The sequence below is a fragment of the Mustela nivalis genome, assembly GCF_964662115.1.
Source record: "Mustela nivalis genome assembly, contig: HAP1_SCAFFOLD_701, whole genome shotgun sequence".
Classification (NCBI taxonomy): Eukaryota; Metazoa; Chordata; class Mammalia; order Carnivora; family Mustelidae; genus Mustela; species Mustela nivalis.
Window position 1 is genome coordinate 226,403 of NW_028135962.1, and position 19,307 is coordinate 245,709.

General features: G+C 54.3%; 1 long non-coding RNA gene across 1 annotated transcript in view; it reads left to right on the top strand.

Moving 5' to 3' along the window:
- The window catches only part of LOC309857432, a 296,182-nt gene that overhangs the window by 123,403 nt on the left and 153,472 nt on the right, over positions 1-19,307 (top strand). The window contains exon 7 of the long non-coding RNA XR_014307711.1: positions 17,623-18,203. This is a non-coding gene — a long non-coding RNA (uncharacterized lncRNA). The remainder of the gene's footprint in view (positions 1-17,622; positions 18,204-19,307) is intronic.

A 19,307-nucleotide genomic window follows, 5' to 3' on the forward strand; every position in this document is an offset into this window, starting at 1 on the left:
CTTGCTTGAGGGAAGAAAAGAAATCATCCCGTATTTTCCACTTTGAAAATCAAGGAAACACAGAACCTTGGATTGTATTTTGTTGTTGTTGTGGAAAGTCAGTAAGCCACCGTACAGTTCCTCATCAGCTTCCGAGGTAGTAGTGCCCAGCTGTTCATCAGTTGCGTTTCACCCCCAGTGCTCATCCCATCGCATGCCCTCCTTTATGCTCCTGCCCGAATTGTCCCATACCCGCACCCACCTCCCCTCCAGCAACCCTCTGCTTGTTTCTTTGCTTTTTTTTTTAATTTAATTTTTCTTTATTTTCAGGATAACAGTATTCATTATTTTTGCACCACCCCCAGTGCTCCGTGCAATCCGTGCCCTCTATAATACCCACCACCTGGTACCCCGACCTCCCACGCCCCCGCCCCTTCAAAACCCTCAGATTGTTTTCCAGAGTCTATAGTCTCTCAAGGTTCACCTCCCCTTCCAGTTTTCCCTAACTCCCTTCTCCTCTCTAACTCCCCATGTGCTCCCTGCTATTTGTTAGGCTCCTCTGCTTGTTTCTTAGAGAAGAGCCTCGCATCATTTTTCTCCCTCTCTGGTGGCTTCCCATTCAGTTTTCCCTCCCTTCCCCTGTGATTATCAAATGGCTTCATGCATAGGTGGAACTTAAGACCCAGGGCAGGGGATCCCAGTGGGCTTTCTTTCAGTGAGGTTATTGTGTACCTTTCCATGTTTGGCCGCATTTCGCTTTTCCTGGGAACTGACCCATTCCAGTGATATGTGTCCATTGTGTGTGGGGGGACGGGGGTTCTTCATTCTTGCTCAGGGAGTTGGGATCCTGATGCTGGTGTCAGGAGAACCTCCTCTGTGTTCCTGTTCCACTGGTGCCCTTTGGGGCCTCCCTTTCCTTCTCTGGAAGACGATGAGAGATCCAGTTGTGCAATGTTTTCCAGAAGGCCCTTTAGCTCAGTCTTCCAGGGGCTAGAAATAGCCAGCTTTGGTTTAGTCCACCAAACACGGGGTAGCAATATTCCCTTCAACTACTCCATGAGGACACACAACCAAGGAGAATGGAAATACCAGAGGAGCGTAGCTCCAAGGGGACGTCGGTGAAATGCTTTTACGACAGCCAATATCATAGGAAGGTGTGTGTTTTCTGTGATCACAGAGGTGGGCACTGGCCTTTCCATATCAACAGATGTCACTTTTGTCTTTGGGCTCTTTCACTGATCTTTAAGGTGCATTCACGTACAGCCTGAGGAGACCTGATTGGGAAACTCTCAGAGCGTAATCTCATTTTGGTCTCCTAATACCCACCTTTCAAAGACAATTTTGAAAATACAGTCTAATGGACGTACAGTATTTTCGTCGTTTCAGTTGAAGAGTAGGGATTCAGGAATTCTGTATGTGACTCGGTGCTCAGCACAGTAAGTGTCTTCTTAATCCCCACCCCCTCTTCCACCCATCCGCCCACCTGGTTCCCAACAGTATGTTCCCTATATTTGAGCCGGTGTTTTTGATTGCCTCTGTTTCCTGATTCCCTTTATTCTTTTCTGTTTCTGAAAAGTCACACATGAATCAAAGCCCATGTTAACAAAACACCCACGGTTCGGTCCACAGTGGCTCCCAGGGTTCCCCATCCCTGCTCTGTACCTGCCTGTCTCTCCTCTGAGCGGTTGCTGAAAGGTTTCTGACCAAGGGAACATAGGGCAAGAGATGGTCTTTGACAGCTTCAAGCTTTCATGACCAAACCCGTTGTCACTTCCCTGGGACTCTCTTGTGTTCCATCGCTTTCTGCCCAGTATCCCGGAACTTCGCAAGCCAGCACTGGTGTTTCGAATGGCCTTGCACAGAGGCCACAGTGGAAGCAGCGTAGGAGTGCCCAGGCTACTAGGGAGAAAGGGACTCAAGCTCAGGATTTCGCTTCCACTGAACAAACTGTCTTTCCTGCCATCCTGCCTCCCTATACTCTGGAGGAGAAGAGGAGGAGAGGCCTGTGGGGGTGGACCAAGCCCTGCCTGGCTGTTGATCTTCCTGACAATCAAACACCTCTTTGTGGCTGCCAGACGGTTGCGCATCGATCTCTTCCTGGTGGTGAAAGAGAGGACGTTTTGTCCACTGGTCCGCTGGCAAGTTGTCTCTCCGTGTGCTCCGGGGACAGGTGGCCGGGGCATTAGCTGCGAGCATGCCGGAAGTGCAGAGTGTCAGGTCCCTCCCAGGGGTACTCAGTCGGAATCTGCCCTTTGCCGAGAAACCCTGGGCATCAGAGCCTGAGAGGGTCGTCCCCCCAAAAGCACTGTGGAATGTTCCACAGAGGGAGCGCTAATGGGCCACCTTGATCCACCAGTGGGGAAGGGGTGGTTGTTTCCTGGGCCCTTTGGGCCATTTCTCTCTGCCGAGAACCCCCTGAAGGGTTGATTCCCCAGTGGCCCTGGTGGGGATGGTCCTGGGAGAAAGGAAAGAACACCCCCCAGGCTGGGACTTAGAGTCGAGATGGAAGCTAAGCCTGCACCCAACAGCAGGAGCTCCAACTCGCCCAGGCTGAGCGACTGCTCAGGAGCTCTGTGTTGTGCTTTGGCTAGGTCCTTATGTGTCAGCTGATGGTATTGGGGATTTTTCTTGTGGTGCTGGATCCTGTCTTCTTAGATTCCCTGGCGCTGTATCTGCAAGGTTGGGGACCCTTGGCGTGTCCTTTTGCTTCCATGTAATTTTGGACATCCTCTTTGGATTCCGGGTTGACCCAGTGCTGGTTGGGTAGCATGTAATTGAACTTCCATGGATTCGTGGTCTCTCCAGGGTTGCTCTTAGGGTTCATTTGGCGTTCCGTAGCATCGTGCTGAGAAAAGATGCGTGGGATGATATCCATCTTTTGGAGTTTGTTGAGACTTGGGTTGTGCCCTAACGTGTGATCTACTCTGGAGAATGTTCCATGTGCACTGGAAATCCAGCACTGCGGATGCTGCGGTTTCAGGGTGGAAGGTTCTGCATCTACGTGTTGAAACGGGTGCATCCCTCAAAGCCATAGATTCCCTGTTGATTGTCAGTTTGGATCCTGTGTCCATTAGCAGATGTGGGGTGTTAGAGTCCCCCACTGCATGGTACGGCTGTCAAAGGTGACTTTATGTTTGTTATGCACTGTTGGATGCCTTTGGGTGCTCCCATGGTGCGTGTCTACATATTTCGAGATGTTCTCTCCTATTACATGGCCTCCCTTGCGAGGAAGTAGTGTCCTTCTCTGTGGCTTCGTACCTCCCCCCTTTGGTTCAGAGTCTGTTGTGTCTGGAGAGAAGGATTCCTACCCTTGCTTCGTTTCGCATCCATTTGCATGATAGACGCTTCTCCCCTGCTCACATTCCATGTGTGTGTTGGTCTACCGCGTCAGGCGAGTTCCCCATTTCAGACAAGTGAGTGGAACATGGGTGTGTCACCTGGTGGATGATGGAGACCAGGGACTTCAGAACCACCTGGACCTGACAGTGCCCTTGGCCAGCCAGGAGAGTGTGGGGTTTCTCTGGTCAAGGATCTGAACCTTTATCCTGGCAAGGGAGAACCAATCTCTGCTCCATCAGGCCCCAGCCAGGGAGCAGTGGCTACCATGGACCTGACCAAGAGGGTCAGGGGCCTGAAGGGCCCCACGGCCTTGCCAAGAACTGCGTAAGGAAATGCAGGATGGCTGGACATCCTAGCTCCTAGGTCAGCATAGACGTGAATAGAGCCAGAGACACCTCCCAGTTTCTTTCGTTTTTCTCCAGCCTCACCCAAAAGAAGCAGGGAAAAGGAATCCAGAGATCCTGGATAAGGATCCCAGGGGGATTCCAGTCTTGGTAAAGGGTGAACCTGGAGAGCCTCTAGGGAAACTGAGGACGGGACGTCCTGCCTGCCCTTCTTCCATTTACAAAATATCTTCCTCAGATTTTGGAGCTTCCACAGGCAGGGTTGAATCTCTTTGCATGTGTTTTCCCTACATCGTGCTGATGCAATTCAGGAGACTGAACTCGACAACCGTCAGTCCCAAATACTGGGTCCAAACCCGCACAAACACACGCACACGTAGCATATCCCCAAGGAAGCAAGACATCGTCCTCCTTGCTTTAGAGGGTAGAGTAGCAGCCCCTCTCCTGGGCAGCACATAGTTCTGGGGAGGGGAAGGAACTCTCCAGGACTCGCCTGGTCAGGGTTTGTTGCCTTCCTGGGGAAGGACCTGCAACGTCTCCATCTCAGGGGTCCTGAGGGCTGTGTCTGCTGTTTGCCCAGATGCCTGACACAGAAATGAACCTGTCCTCTGAGGAAACGGCATTGGGAGGTGCCACCAGTAATGAGTAGTGCCACCAGAAGTGAGGAGGGCTGGCTCCTCTCCTTTCTGCCCCATTGAATAGCTGCTGACTCTGTAAGATTTCTGGGTTCAGGAATGAAGAAGAGAGTCTGTACACGTTGTACATTACCGTAGGAAATAAAAGAACCAAACGCACACGTGGGCAGGTAGAGGAGAAAATAAAAACCTTTATTATTATTATTATTATTATTATTATTATTATTATTATTACTACTACTACTACTACTATTATTATTTGGGTAAGAAAACTTTAATCCCAAGGGTTCTCATTCCTTTTTGTTGTTGTGGTGGTGGTGGTTGTGGTTAAATAACAACCCTTTAATTATATTCAATATTGCCCCTTCCAGAACAAGTAATTCTGTAGGGGAGAGGAAGGGGTGTTGAGCAGCGGATGGGGCTCGTGCACCACAAGTAGCCCAGGGGCCGAGGGGCAATCCTTGGCTCAGCCAGTGTGCACGGGTTCAGGTCTGATGGTGGCTGTAGCCAGTGGTCCTGGTGCTTGTGTTCTGCTGGCCAGCTAGGACCGCGGCTCCAGCTGGCATGACAGGTTGTAGCTAAGGACAGAGGGACACCTGTGAGTTGAGCAGCAGCTGGCATTCAGGAGTCCCTCCCAGGGTTTTCCCACAGCTGGTGTCTGGCTGCCCAGGGAGCCCTAGAAGGAGGATCCCAGGCGGGGCCAGCAGAAAGAGTCCACCCCGACGTCGCCTGACCCAGCTCCTGAGTGGGCCTCACCTGTCCTCCTCGCTGAGCCGCTCCACAGCCCAGAACCAGGCCGTGAATGGATGCTGGGGCTCTAGGCAGTAATTCTCTGCCGCCGCCTGGAGCAGCATGATGTCCGTGAGGACTCGGTATTCCTGGGCCGGGACAGAGGCACAGGATGCACCCTGAGCCTGGGTGGGGAAGCTACAGGGCCAGGTGAGGGCCGAGCAGCGGGACAGGGGTCGGGTCCTGGGTCTTGGCACACATGACCACCCTCCTGCATGCAACTTCGTCTGGTCCCAAACTGTTCTCAGAGGCTAGTAGAATTAGCCCCTCCTCCATCAAGGGAAGTTCTCCTTGATGCCCTTCTGGATCCCTACTGACTGACTCGATGGGTCTTGCACTTCATTCTTAGCAACCTGTCCCAGGAAATGGGAGATGGAGGGGAGTGGATGGAGCCAAGCAATGTTCTTCCCAGGGGCGTCTCTGATAGGGTCTGCCTGCCCTTCCCTACAGCCAGGGCTACGTATGCTCACCTTATTCTTTTTGCGGTGGTTGATCTCATTGCCCTGGAAAGTAGACAACCATTGTCCTTCAGAAAGAGGCCCCCGGTCAGTCCTAGCACCTTACACCCACCCGTTCTGAGGCTGCGCGTAGGCCAGGACCCCGGAGTGGGCCGCCAAGCCACACACACAATGAGACTGGGGTTAGGGCAAGCCCTGGGGTCCAGAGGAAGGAAGACTGGGGGATGGTGAAAGGGCTCCCGGTCAGCACCCTGCAGCACAACACTCTGTGGTGACTGAAGGGAGCGGCAGACGCCTCAGGCAGGCAGGATCTGCTGGGCTCCTGAAGTGTGGCTGATGTGCAGGGTCCTGACTTCACTGTCCCCGACAGGCAAGGTCTGAGGGAGAGGCTGCAGCCCATGCACACAGAGCGCATGCAGCTTCACCTTCAGGATGCGCTGGTGCTTCCCCAGTCTTGGGCCACCCGTCTGGGTGCAGACTCCCTTCCCTCAGCACTGAGATGGGCAAGAGATGCCAGTTCTTAGGGGCGGCTGTGAGGCTGTGGGGAAGGGAGGTCTCCGAAGGACTCAGAGCTCAGGGCTCAGTCCGGGGACTCTCTGCTCCCTGTCCTCAGGACTCTGGTCCCTCCTCCACAATCCTCAGGCTCACCCACCTCCAGGTAGTCCTCCATTGCTGTATCAAGCACCACCAGGTCGGAGAGGAAAGTGCCAAGGTATGGGACGACACCCTGTGTCATGAGGGGTAGGTTTGGGATGAGTCCCTGCTGTCTGGTGCCCACAGGGGCCCTCCCCGAAAAGACTTCAGCGTCCTGGCCCACCCCACTTTCCCACATGGAAAAGGGCCTAGGACCCTTAGTTGCTTCCCCTGGATTCGCTTTCCCCTCACCCTCCCAGAACATCAGACTCCTCCTAATCGCCTCCAGGGCCTGCTTTTTGAAATTCAAAAAACCCCCTGGCTATGGAGCCCCGGGCCCCTCCCCAGCCCCAAATCCATTCTCTACCCAGCCTGCTAGACTCCTTCCTCCTGGTCCCCAGGAAAGAAGACATTGAGCAACTGTGGCGGCAGGCAGGAGGTGGAGCTGGAGTGGCAGGTCCCACCTGTCCTGATCTGGACGCTTCTAGCCCTCAGGGAGGAGCCCCTCTCCCCTGGCCTTGGAGGCCCTGTCCCTCAGGCACACTCACCTTCTTGGGCAGCCCCTTCCGCGCTCTCTGCAGCTGCCTCACCAGGCTGGCCAGTTTGTTCGAGGGCCGCTTCTAGAGGGCCAAGGACAAGATCCTTGAGAGCAGGATAGCCTCAGTCCCCTTGCGCCCACCGTCTTGGACTGCAGACCCTAGACGTCCGACCTACGTCTGCTGATACTGACGCTCCATTCCCCTGAAGCATGCCACGAGTCCTTCTAGAACAATCTCAGCTCCCCCATTCAGTCCATGGGGGACCTGGAGCTTGGAGCCTGGCCTCCCTGAGCCTGTTTTCCCATGGGCAGAAGGGGGAACTCCACCTACCTCCTGCGGTCTCCTGAGCACTCAGGATCCTCTTAGGATCATCATTTTTGTGGCCCACAACCCATCCCCACCCCATCTGTGAGCAGGGGCCTGTCCTCTGGGCTGTCCGCGTTCATGTGGGCCCCCATGTGGACCTTCTCGATGGATGGACACAGAGAGACCTGAAATCTAGCCTAGGGAGTCTGGATGGGCAGCACCCGCTTGTCCCAGCCCCAGGGGGAATCTTCAGCCCAGGCTGTCAGCACATTCCTGCCAAAGGCTTCTGCTCCCCGAGGAATGCTTCAGGCCATTCCCTACTTCATCCACACAGGATCACGCCTCCTCCCACCCCTCTCCTGTCCTTGGAGCCCTGCACCTCCCGTGCTACCTTGATGAGTAGTTCCCTGCCCTGGGGGTTGCCTTCTGTGCAGAGCTGTTGGAATGTTCGGAAGCTCTTCCTGAAGAGAGGGAAAGAAGTTAGGCTCAGGGGAGTCCTAACGTGGCAGGGTAGAGTGCGAGTCCCTTTTCTTGGAGCAGCCCCGCATGTCCACGGGGCTGGCTGAGGGTTTGCTCTGGGCTGCTCTGAGCACTGGGGTCTTCGTAGGACATGGGAGGGCGTTCTCCTGGGCGTCCCCCTGGGCGTCCCTTCCCAGCTTAATTGAACAGCTCGGTTTGGGTGGGGTTCTGGCTGAACCATGGGCAGAGACTTCAGTGGCTGCCAAGTCACCACGTGGAAATATGGAATTCAGCTGAGGCCAGGGTGGGGCATGGAGGACATTGGATTTCTCAAGCAGGAGGCCTGGTGGCCTGTTCCCCAGGAAGGCTGAGAGGAGCAGCCCCGGGCCCAGGTCCTTTGGTCAGGGTTTGCTGCCTCCCAGGAGGTCCAAGCTGACTGAGGGGGGCAAAGGACAGGCCTGTGGGAGATCCCGCCTCCATCCTGGCCCCTCCTGCAGAGAAGCCTCCTCACCTGGAAACGTTGTCCCATGTCCTCTGCAGGCGGTGGATGGAGGCACTCTGCAGAGCCGCCAGGATGGCACGCAGGGAGGAGTAGTTCCCTAGGATCTGACAGGCCTGGGGGAGGGAGGAGAAGGAGCTGTCAGTGGGAGAGCAGGAGCCCCAGATGCTCGAGAGCTTTAGTGCCCCCCTCGGTTTAGGGCTCCCCCACGGGTGAAGCTGATGTCCAGGGAGCTGCAGAAGGGCACAGGTCAGCCCTAAAGAGGAACACTGCTGGCGAGAGGGAGGATTTTCCCTCACTGCAAAGGAGGCGTCACGTGGGAACTGAGCGTCCCAACGTTGGGCCATGCCCCCGGGAGGAAGAGCCTAGGGACCACAGGCCTTAGAGCAGGGCCTTCAGCCCTGAGAAGGGAGCGAGACAGAAGAGCAGTTCCCGAGGCTCAGGCGAGCCTCAGGGAGCTGGGCCTCCCACAGCATACCTTGGCCACCCGGATCCAGTGGCCCACCACCACGGCCCTGTCCCGGGCTGTCATGCTTGGGTCGCCAAGGCACGTGGTGACGATGCAGCTGGCCACAGCATTGAAGTGGGCGATGGTGGCCCGGACTGTGGGTGCCAGGTGCTCGTTGCCAGGCCTGTTCCTCCGGGACCAGACGGAGCCCAGGCACTGATGGGGCACCACCTTCTTGAACAGCTCCTAGGGGACAGGGGGAGGTGTGTTGAGCCCCACACATGTTCGCCCATGCAAGACTCATGTCCTCGGGAGGGGTCCCAGGTCAGAGCTGGAGCTCAGGAGGCTGCGAATGTGGCCGGAGCCTGCTTAGAGAGCCTGCATTTCATGCCCCTCTTCTTCTCCGAGGGAAGCCAGTGCGGGACGCCCCAGGAGCCAAGAGAGGCAAGGGAAGGGAGGGAGGCGTGTGCACCCTGATCATTCCATGTCCAGGGGGCCGCACCAGGTGGTGCTCCCAAGGGGGCATCTCCTCCTCCAAATGCTCATCCCTGCGGTCCCTGTCTCCTTACAGGTGCCCATTGTCACCTGGTGGCTGAAAGCATGGCTTTCCGTGTCTAGCCTGTCCTTCAGGACGCATCAGATGCCTAAGCCAGGTTGATGGTGCTCAGGCTCCCAGGCAGATGGGTGGGCGACCCATGGACGGGATTGCACACAGGGAGCTGCCCTCCTCCCCGCGGGGGACCAGAGCCTTCCCATTTACGGGCTCTCGCTTCTGAGTCATTGCATCTGCGTGGTACCTCTGCCTCAGTCCTTCTCAGTGCCTGTCTCCACAGTCCGCAGCTGGACAGTGAAAGCTCAGGTCTAAAAACCCTGATGGGTTTCCCCGGTCGGTTAGGGCTGCAGCTGAGATCTGGCCCTATATCCTAGGAGTCCACATCAGGGAAAAGCCGGTATAGGGCAGCGGAGAGCAGAAGAAAAGCCGGCCCTGCCCTCCTACCCTGGGGGCCCAGCTGCTCACCGCATCCATGTAGGTGAGCTGCTCTGCCACCAGCTTGGGAGGGAAGTCCAGGAGGTCAGGCTCCTTCTCTTTGAGCCGCTTCTTGGGTTGGCAGGATGCCTCTGCGGCTGGAGTGGGCTCAGTGGCACCTGCGACAGCTGGCGTGCAAACTCCCAGGCAAGCCGATGGCCCAGCCGTCTGTGCCTCAGGACCCGGCGACCATCCGTAACCTAGGAGCCCCTGTTCCAGTTCTGGAGCAGCCGGTGGAGGGGAGGCTGGCTCGGACCCTGAAGGTGATGGCTGATGCAGAGCCAGGGTTGCCTCTCGCTCCATGGGAGGCTCTTTGGCCGGCTCAGCTGCTGGAACGCGTCGCATAGCGGACACGGGGGTGGGAGTAAGGGGAACGATTCAGCCACATCACTGACACTCCATGTGCCTTTCCCTGAACAGGACGGATCCCATGGCCTTTCAAGGAATACCCAGCCCATGAGCCCCATCCCAGATGGCCTTCCCAGCTTGCAATGCCCCTTACCCTCCGCCTCAGCCTCTGTGAGCTGCAGAAGTTCCCGCTGCCTCAGCGGAACGGGGGCATGGGTGTTTAGGTCCCGGTCATGCCACGTGACGTGCACATAGGCCCCCTTGACCTCCACATGGGCAGTGTGCAGGGACTGCCCGATATCCTGCCGTGTCTGCTCAGGCCAGGTTCCCAAGATGGGACACAGAGTGCTGGGGAAAGTCAAATGTGGGGCAGAGTCAGAGACCTGGCCTTCCCTTCCTTTTCCACGCTACTCCCACAGCACCATCCTTTCGGTGTGGGCCCCACAGAATGGCGCCAGCCCACTTGCAACCCCTCTGGAGCTGTCCTTGCTGACTGCTGACCACGTGGGATGAGGGAGGGACCTCCCATAGGTCTGTCCTTTGGCCCCTCAGTCATGCATCCTCCCTGCAGACCAGTGTCTGGGCTTTGGTTGGAGGCCGACGGGTGAGTGGTCCGGTCCCCACCCTTTCTGTCCTTGGCCCCACTTGTGGTGGTCAGCGGAGGTGGATATGGATAGGGGCAGGCGGAGCAAGAATGGACCATCCAAGGGATGGCTGTTGTAGGCACCAACTCAGCCCACAATGGGCTCTGCTTCCCAGAGTGCTTGGCATCCCGTCCACACCTCTCTCGGACTCTTTGGCCTCTTCAGAGGAAGCTGCCCCACTAAGCTCTCCCATGGAAATCGAGAGTCCTGGGAGATCCATGGTTCTGAACATCCCTCGCCAGCAACATCCCCTGTCGCCTCCCACCCTGCTCTGTGGAGGCAGCAGGACCTCCTCTGGCACCCAAAGACCTATCCTGTTCTTCCTTGATCGTAGAGTGCATCCTCGTGGTCCCAAGAGAGGTGGATCCATTCATCCCTAGAGTAGGTCACAGAGATGCCCCATCTGATGAACGCTAGACATGCGTGCTTAGGATGTGGAGAGTGCCTATGTGACCCTGGGACGAGAATGGAGACCCAGACATTGTCTCTACGTTACCCATTCACTGCTCTTGGTGACTAGAGAGAGCCTGCATTCCTAGGTGCTTAAGAGCCATGATTGAATGAAATCATCCCAAACAGGACTTTGCAAATCCTGAGTGGCCCTTGGGCTGCTCTGCCTGCTCCCAGTGTCCCCTCGACCTGGGCACATCAAGGACCACAGTCAGGACCAGCTAGATGGCATCTCAGAGGTCCTTTGCCAATAGGAAAGCTGCCAGCTTTCCGTTTCCTTTCTCTAGACCCAGAAGGACCACAGGCCTGTGAGGGTTGAGCCTGAACGCGTCTTCCCTGGAGAGGGAAATGTTCAGCGCGAAGACGCCCAGCATGTCCAGCAGCCCTTTCTGCAGAGCCGGGCCCCAGAGAGGCGCGTGCCATGTTTCCTCCCATGACTCCCTGCAGTCGCCCTACGAGGTTCATCCTCTTAGCACCTCCACTTTTCCGGACAGGAGAGGGAAAGTCAGAGAGGTGCAGTGACATTCCCAAGTCCTACAACTAGTAGACGGAAGGCTCCCCCTTGTGCTGGCTATGAGGTGGGCACTCACCGAGGGAACTGGTGATCCCGGACCTGCCGGGTTGACGGGAACATCTGATAGATGGAGAACATGGTGGTGACGATTGAGAGGCTTCTATCCGGGAAGGATAGCAGCAGGGAATGTCTCCATCTCTGCACTGTGCCTTGTTTGAGCTCCAGCATCGTGCAGGCCTCGTCCGGGGACAGGGATGATGCCTTTTCCAGCAGGCAGACAAGGGGGCGGGGTGGGGAGCAACATAGTCAGCTTCAACGCTGTGAAGCCCCAGGAAGAGCAGGGTCTGGAGCTCAGACTGCATCCTCCCATCCCTTTGGGAACTTGGGCAAGACGACGAGGGACTTGTGTGCCCACCCAGAAAAAAGGTTCTTGGCTGAAAACCTAAAACCAACCTCCAAAGGACCCATCTAGGCTTAAATGTACTGGTGACTTCAACATGTGTGGTTCGCTGGACAGCAATAGCCTGTCTGTCTCTTCCTAGCCCGTATGAAGATCTGTATGTGTATGCCATGGAGTCATGAGGAAGGAGCCCTACTGTTGAGAGGAGAAAAGAGAGGTTGAGCATCTCCAAGCTTGCTCAAGGTCATCCGCGTTGGGTCTGAGATCTGTCCAAAGCATGGGCTACATGGCATTTCGCCTATGCTGATGCGGTTTGGCCTGTTGCTGTCAGGGGCAGAAAGGTTCAGGGGGAAACCACCTTCCTTGGCAGGCCCCAGGGCAGCCAGTTGTGTCTAGTCTGGGCTGTGGGCTGGCCCCGGTCATCTCTGGGTCCTGAGACTGGCCATGAACCTGGGCCCGTTCTCACCCCAGACCAGGACTGGATGTTGTTGGTGGCCTGAGGTCCCTGCTGCTTGTCAAGGGAGATGGAGTAGCTGAAGCCTTGCAGCAGCTCATGCCAGAGCCAGCTACCTGGGCCAGGAGGCATCGGAGGCCTTCCACCCAATCTTTGGGTCTACGGTCTGGCAGATGGAGTGACCCAAATCATCTGTGAGGACCCTTGAGGTGCCCTTTCCTTGCAGCATTGCTGGAATGGCAAGCAGTTTGAGTCACGTCAAGTTCCAGCAGCAATGCTAGACCGAGTCACTGTAGCAGACCACGTCCTTTAGAAAGGGGGACTGTGAGGACCTAGAGGGAAAGAGCCTGTGAGCTGGTGGACCTCCTAGGATTCGATGTGTTCTGAGAGTTGATACATTCCAGAAAGACGTGTAGAATGGCTTGATCCCACCGGCCCTTTTGTAGGTTCAATCACCCTATCTGGTATGAGGATTTAGAAGGGCGTGGGCCAGTTCTCCAGAACCCAGCTGGGTTCTCCACTTGTTAGCTGGCATGAGTAGGGAAAATCGTAAAACCCGTGGGAAAAGGCCAAGATACTCATGGCTTTGTGAAAAGCAACACAAGGCCAGAGGAAAGAAATCAAAACAACTTCCCCCCATGCCACGGAAAGCATTCACTCTATTCTCTACCAGTCCCACGTAGGTGAAGAGTGTCTTCCTCCCTTACTTACCCATAGGTGTGGCATATGTGCGGAGGTGTGGGTTACTCTGGGGTGGGGCCGGTGGAATAGTCAAGTGGAAACACTCTGGGAAGGCCCCAGGTTTGTCCCCATCGTTGCATGGGGGCCCTGGGTGTGGAGGAGCTTCTTCCTATTCTCACCTCAGAGCAGCACTGATCCTGGGTGGCCTGGGACACCTGACCCTTGTCCAGCGAGTTGGAGTCGTTGAAGTCCCCAGCCAGCTCATTCACAGTCTCTGGGGTGCAGCTCTGAAAAGGCAGTGCCCCATAGACACAGGGCCAAGAGCCATTAGCAGCCTCCCGGAACATTGCCACCAGGGGACACCCCCACTAGACATCGTGTTCTCCAGTTCAAGCTAAGAGGGATGGCTGAAAAGACATTGAGCAAGGACGTAGCCAGAGGACACTCTAAGGCTCATGACTACCATGAGCCTTATCATTGTGTCACCCTCCCCTTTTCATCCAGCCTGCTATGACCTGGGGTATGAACATGACAGATGGGTCCAGCCTCCAACACCAGGCAGCTTGCTTCTGCCCAGGAAGGGCATATCCCTCATCCCCTGTCCCCACTTCTACAAACACACACACACACACACACACACACACACACACACACACACACACACACAAACAGGGAGAGAGAGAGAGAGAGAGAGAGAGAGAGATGCGCTCCCACACAGTAAGGGACAGTGGTGTGTGCCCGCTGAGGTGGGACCACAGTTGTTGCCCACTCTCCAGTGGGCTGCCCCGAGCTGCCTTGTGTTACCTGTTGGTGTCTCCGGCCCCATGACCAGAAGCTTCGGAAAAGAGGGCTGAAGCACTGTCTGCAACTGCAGTCATGTCTCTGGCTCTGGGCTCCTGTGGGCCCAGCACCCCTGGAAGTAGGAAGACAACAACTGAACATGGTGTTCTGTCGAAGGTCTCCACTCAAGTGTGCTGGAGAGCAGGTTGCCCTTTGAAAGTGGGTGCCTGGTTGCCAGAGTTCTAAGTTCAGTTGGGGCCTATCATGAAGAATATGAGGTCACGCTTTCAGGATTCTAATACCTGGGGCCCTTCCTAAAGTCACCCCCTCTCTGCAGCCCCTTCACTTGGCTCTTGACCTCTCTTCCCTGGGACTGTACACAATGAGCCAAAAGTGCCAGAGGCACCATGCTCTGGAATTGGCACTCAGGTCCTCCCTTTCAGGAGACAGAGCTGAAGTCAGACGTTTGTTCTCTGTCCTTTCCCACTCCTGTGTCCTCAGTCATTGTGTGTCTCCCCTAGTGCCCACATTCCCAACCTGCATAGTGGGGACCAGGGAGAATCTAGTTCCTTGGGACATCTTAGGGTGTATGTAGACCGTATTTGTGGTATGTGTGCGACGGTGTCACGGGAAATCAGAGGCACACATAGAAGGCCAGATGAATTGCAGGAAGGGGTGGGACGTGGCCTGGAGGAACGCTGCGAGGAGGCCTGGGTCCCGGCTTTGTGTCGTTTTGGAACCGTCCCTTTCCCTCTTGGCGTCATTATAATGGGGCACCATGATGGGGTGGAAATGCACGAAGATGCAGACTTTGTCATCCTCGGTAGTGAAACGGTTCAGTTGTTTCCCACATAGCTTTAGAAGGAGACCTCTTTCCCTCGTTCTGGTATATGAGGGGAGCAGCCTTCACAGTGGCTCCCAGGGATCCTGACCTGTGGTGGAGGCATCACTCTGCAAGCTCTGGGTGGTTAGCGAGTGGCTTCTGAGCCACGCGATGTACTTACTCAACGTGATGAAATAGCATGCCTCGTGTTTCTCTAGATGTCAGGCAAGGAGTTTCGCACTTCCTAGTTTCTTTGCTCATGGTCCACTTCTCCCTTGTTCCCCTTTTCTTCTCGGAATCTGAAGCGAAAAACATGCCCAGATGGTTGGCGCTGCCATCTATCGAGGCTCACAGTGCCAGGATCGGAGGCAGTGGCAAGGCCAACATGCGCCCAGAAACTCAGATTCTGAGTTGAATGGCTCCCCGAATGATGGGTGCTAAGTTGGGGAAAATCCTCTGCTAGTCCAGCCTCAGTTACAACCACGGGCTCACAAGTATGGTGATGTGGAGGAAGCATGCGGAATTGTGCCTCCATTCCTCTTCTGCAACAACTGTGGGGCATTCAGTCCATGCATTTGAAGATGCAGGGTATTGGGGCAATGCCGTTGCAGAGGGACAAGAGATCGCTACCTGTCTCCCAGGCCTGAGGCCCTGTCCCTGCCTTCCTCACCACCCTCTGCTCTGCTCCCAGTTGCTCTCCAGCCACACTGGATGCCTCTTTCATGTCCTCTGGCCAACCCAGCTTCTGGTAGTGAGGCTCTAAGGCAGAGGTGCCTTCCCTCTTCATGACACAGGGCAGCCAGACTTGTGTGGGACTAGCTCCCTTGTTTTTATTCTGTCCTCAGCGCTGTCCCCCTCAGTGAGGCCTTTCGGGCCTTTCTCTCCAATGACTCTGCAGCCTTCTTTCAGAGTATTCTTCGTTTGTCTCACGGAACGCTTGCTCTTTTCTTTCGCATGGCACTGTTTGGTGCGTTGGTCCATCTCTAGACTGTGGGACCCTCCATACTGTGTTGCACAGTGACTTGTGCCAGTGTGCATTCCCACGGATGGTGTCCAAGGGTTCCCTGTTCTCCCTGTCCTCACCGGCATTTGTTAGCTCCTATGCTCCCAACCAACAATCTACCGTAGGATCCCAGAGTTTCACGCCTGGGAACATACTCCTAGACAGCCAAGGAATATGGCCAAGAACTCCCTGCGCCCACCCCCATGGTCAGGAATCCTTGTGAACACCGCTTATTCTGGTCATCCTTTTAGGGCCTAGGAACATGAAGTCATTGTGTTGTGTAGCTGAGACGTGCACAGTGCTCGATGTCAGTTCTTTCAATCCAACTGGGGCCGAAAATATTTTACTATTCATAATGAGCCTCGGGAAAGTTGACTTGGTAAAGGAATGACACGTAAGCAAAACTGGAAACAGCAGAAGCTAAAGTCAGTAGATGACGACAGGCATAGGAACACCCAAGCCCTTGCATCAACAATGGGTTCTGAGTGGGGGGAAAAAATCAGGGAAGGAAAAATCAAGCAGACGAAGGAGAATGTTCAGTTTGGGTTCTGTTTGAAAACATGATCAAGGAATAACAGGTCTCAAGAAATTAACTCTGAAAAATACCTTCTCACATAAAGTTGTCCCGGGTGGGGCAATTCTGTCTTTCAACCTCGAAGTAGGCACAGAAGGACATTTTGTTGGCTCCATGTTGTCTCAAGGAAAATGGCAGAAGTCGAATGGCTGAGAGAGGACCTACCTGGAAAGGGTATAAAGGGCCAGATGAAATGGTCCTGTGTTCATTTCTCCATCTTTGCAGCTTTTCAGTGCAATTTATTTTTAGGTCGTGAAGTCCATGAAGTTCACGGAGTACATTCTAAATGTCTTAAAAAGCATTAATGTCTTTGTCCCAAGCTCCCTGGAACCCACCTTCCCATCTCCTTGGCATCTTGTCCATCTAAAGCTCTTTAGCATGCGTCAGACTCTTCCCGCGAGCGCCTCCTTCCAGCCCTTGGCAAACACCATTCTACTTTCTGTCCTTCGGAGTCCACTCTAGGTAGGTCCTAAGAGTGGAGTCCAAGTTGGTTATCTTCATGCATACTCCTCTCACTTAGCACACCCTCCTCAACGTTCGCCCACGGGGTGGCGCATGTCAATGTTTTTGTCCTCTTTAGCGAATGAATACTATCCCAACGTCTGTATATACAACATCTGTTCCTCCCTGGACAGATACTTGGATTGCGTTCATGGGTTAGCTTTTAGGAACCATGCTGCCATGAGAAGGTGTGCTCAGATAAGTCTCCAGGACCATACTATCCTGTTCATGAATGTGGGTACCTAGCACAGAAGGGCAAGTACTAAAACACATGGTAGTGCGAAAGTTGATTTTTTAAAAACGGTTTATTTATTCATTTGTCAGCGTGAGAAAGAGGCATGCAGAAGCAGGAGAAGTGGCAGGCAGAGCAGGCAGGGGAGAAGCAGGCTCCCGGCTGAGCAAGAAGCCCGATGTGGGACTCCATCCCAGGATCCTGAGACCTCAACAGACTGAGCCACCCAGGTGTCCCACTCAAGTTGATTTTTGTGAAGAGCTGTCATACTGATTTCACAAGCATGCCCTTAAACATTCCTACCACACCCAATCAGCAAGGTTCCTAATTCTCTTTATCTTTGCCATGGCTTGGTCTTTTCCTTTCTCCCGAGTGTTTTGTTTTGTTTTGTTTTGCTTTGTTGTGTTTTGTTTTGTTTTTCTTTTTCCATGGGGAGCCAACCTCATGGATTCATAAAGGTATCTCATTGCTTGCAATTTCCTTCCTTGCGTATAGCTTTGAGGTTATGTCTCTTGCCCATGTGTACATTCACACATCACATTTGACTTGTTTTTCTCTTGTTGTTGATGTTGTTGAGTTCCTGGGATCTCTAGATATTGTGGATATTGAGAACCTGCCAGATCCATGGTTTGCAAACATGCTTTCCCGACTTCTGGACTGTGCTTTCCCTTGGTTGATAACGTCATTCAAGTCACAAAGATTTTAAGTATCCTGAATGTCCAGGGTGTGAGTTTCCTTTTCTTTTCCATCCTGTGCCTTGCAGGTCGTATCCATGAAATCATTGCACAATCCTGTTTTGTGAAGGTGAGGAAGATGGATGCTGCGGCGCTCGGAATTCAGAGAGGAAACAGGATCGCTGGTGGAGGCAGGCAGCAGCAGGAACTGGAGACGCACAGGCCTAATGCTGGGGTCCTGACCAGATGCGATGGCGCGATGATAGGAATAGGTACCTTGGGCGAGCAGGAGCCGTGTACTGGAAATGGTACCCTGCCCATTTGGGGCACCACTGTGTGTGGTGATGGCAGCAGTGAGACATAGGACTGGACATGTCCCCAAGCTCAGCCCTTCTTCAAAGGGAGCCTTTTATTGCCACCTGCTCCAGTCCTGTTTGAAGGGTTTCTTAATCCGACGAGGGACATAGATTTATTCCACGACAAAGGGTGATGATAGTGGTGTGGTGACACCTGTCTCCGAGGAACTTCTCATCCCTCTATCATGAGCCACTGTGACAGGTGAGCCACTGTCTGGAGTCAGCCGCCAAGAAGGGGTTCGAATGCCTCAAGGACACTGGGAACAACCTCCAAGAGGGACCAGTCTGTCATTGCCATGCTGAGCTGAATTCAGGTAAGACCTTTGTACCCTTGTTGTGTGTTCCCAGTTCATGGTCACGTAGTTCTGCAGGTTCTTCTATGGGAGAGAGGGCAGGGCCGTGTCTGAAGGGGAGCTGGAGAGCTCTGGCACGTCCACGACTGAGATGGAGACTTTGCCCCTAGTCATCCCTCAAGTGAACAAAGGGATGGATGTCATGCAGCATCCACCTTCCAGCCAGTACTATTCATGCCACCTTTCTGGAAAACTTGTAGTGAGGCCCTTGGAAAGGTTGGGGGGGGGGGCGCACCTGTAGTCACTCCTGTGGCACATAGGGATATTACCTGCTTGGGGTGAGTCACCTTGAAGAAAAAAAGGGTTTGCCCCCTGTCAAGAGTGCTCCGAAATGACTAGAAGGGCATGAGGACTGCAACTGGTGAAAGCCTGTTTGAAAAACTTCTTTAGGGCTGAAAGGGGTAGAATGTCCTGAGCATTGCCTTTTCGTGAATAGGCTATGTCATTTCCTTGCTTGAGGGAAGAAAAGAAATCATCCCGTATTTTCCACTTTGAAAATCAAGGAAACACAGAACCTTGGATTGTATTTTGTTGTTGTTGTGGAAAGTCAGTAAGCCACCGTACAGTTCCTCATCAGCTTCCGAGGTAGTAGTGCCCAGCTGTTCATCAGTTGCGTTTCACCCCCAGTGCTCATCCCATCGCATGCCCTCCTTTATGCTCCTGCCCGAATTGTCCCATACCCGCACCCACCTCCCCTCCAGCAACCCTCTGCTTGTTTCTTTGCTTTTTTTTTTAATTTAATTTTTCTTTATTTTCAGGATAACAGTATTCATTATTTTTGCACCACCCCCAGTGCTCCGTGCAATCCGTGCCCTCTATAATACCCACCACCTGGTACCCCGACCTCCCACGCCCCCGCCCCTTCAAAACCCTCAGATTGTTTTCCAGAGTCTATAGTCTCTCAAGGTTCACCTCCCCTTCCAGTTTTCCCTAACTCCCTTCTCCTCTCTAACTCCCCATGTGCTCCCTGCTATTTGTTAGGCTCCTCTGCTTGTTTCTTAGAGAAGAGCCTCGCATCATTTTTCTCCCTCTCTGGTGGCTTCCCATTCAGTTTTCCCTCCCTTC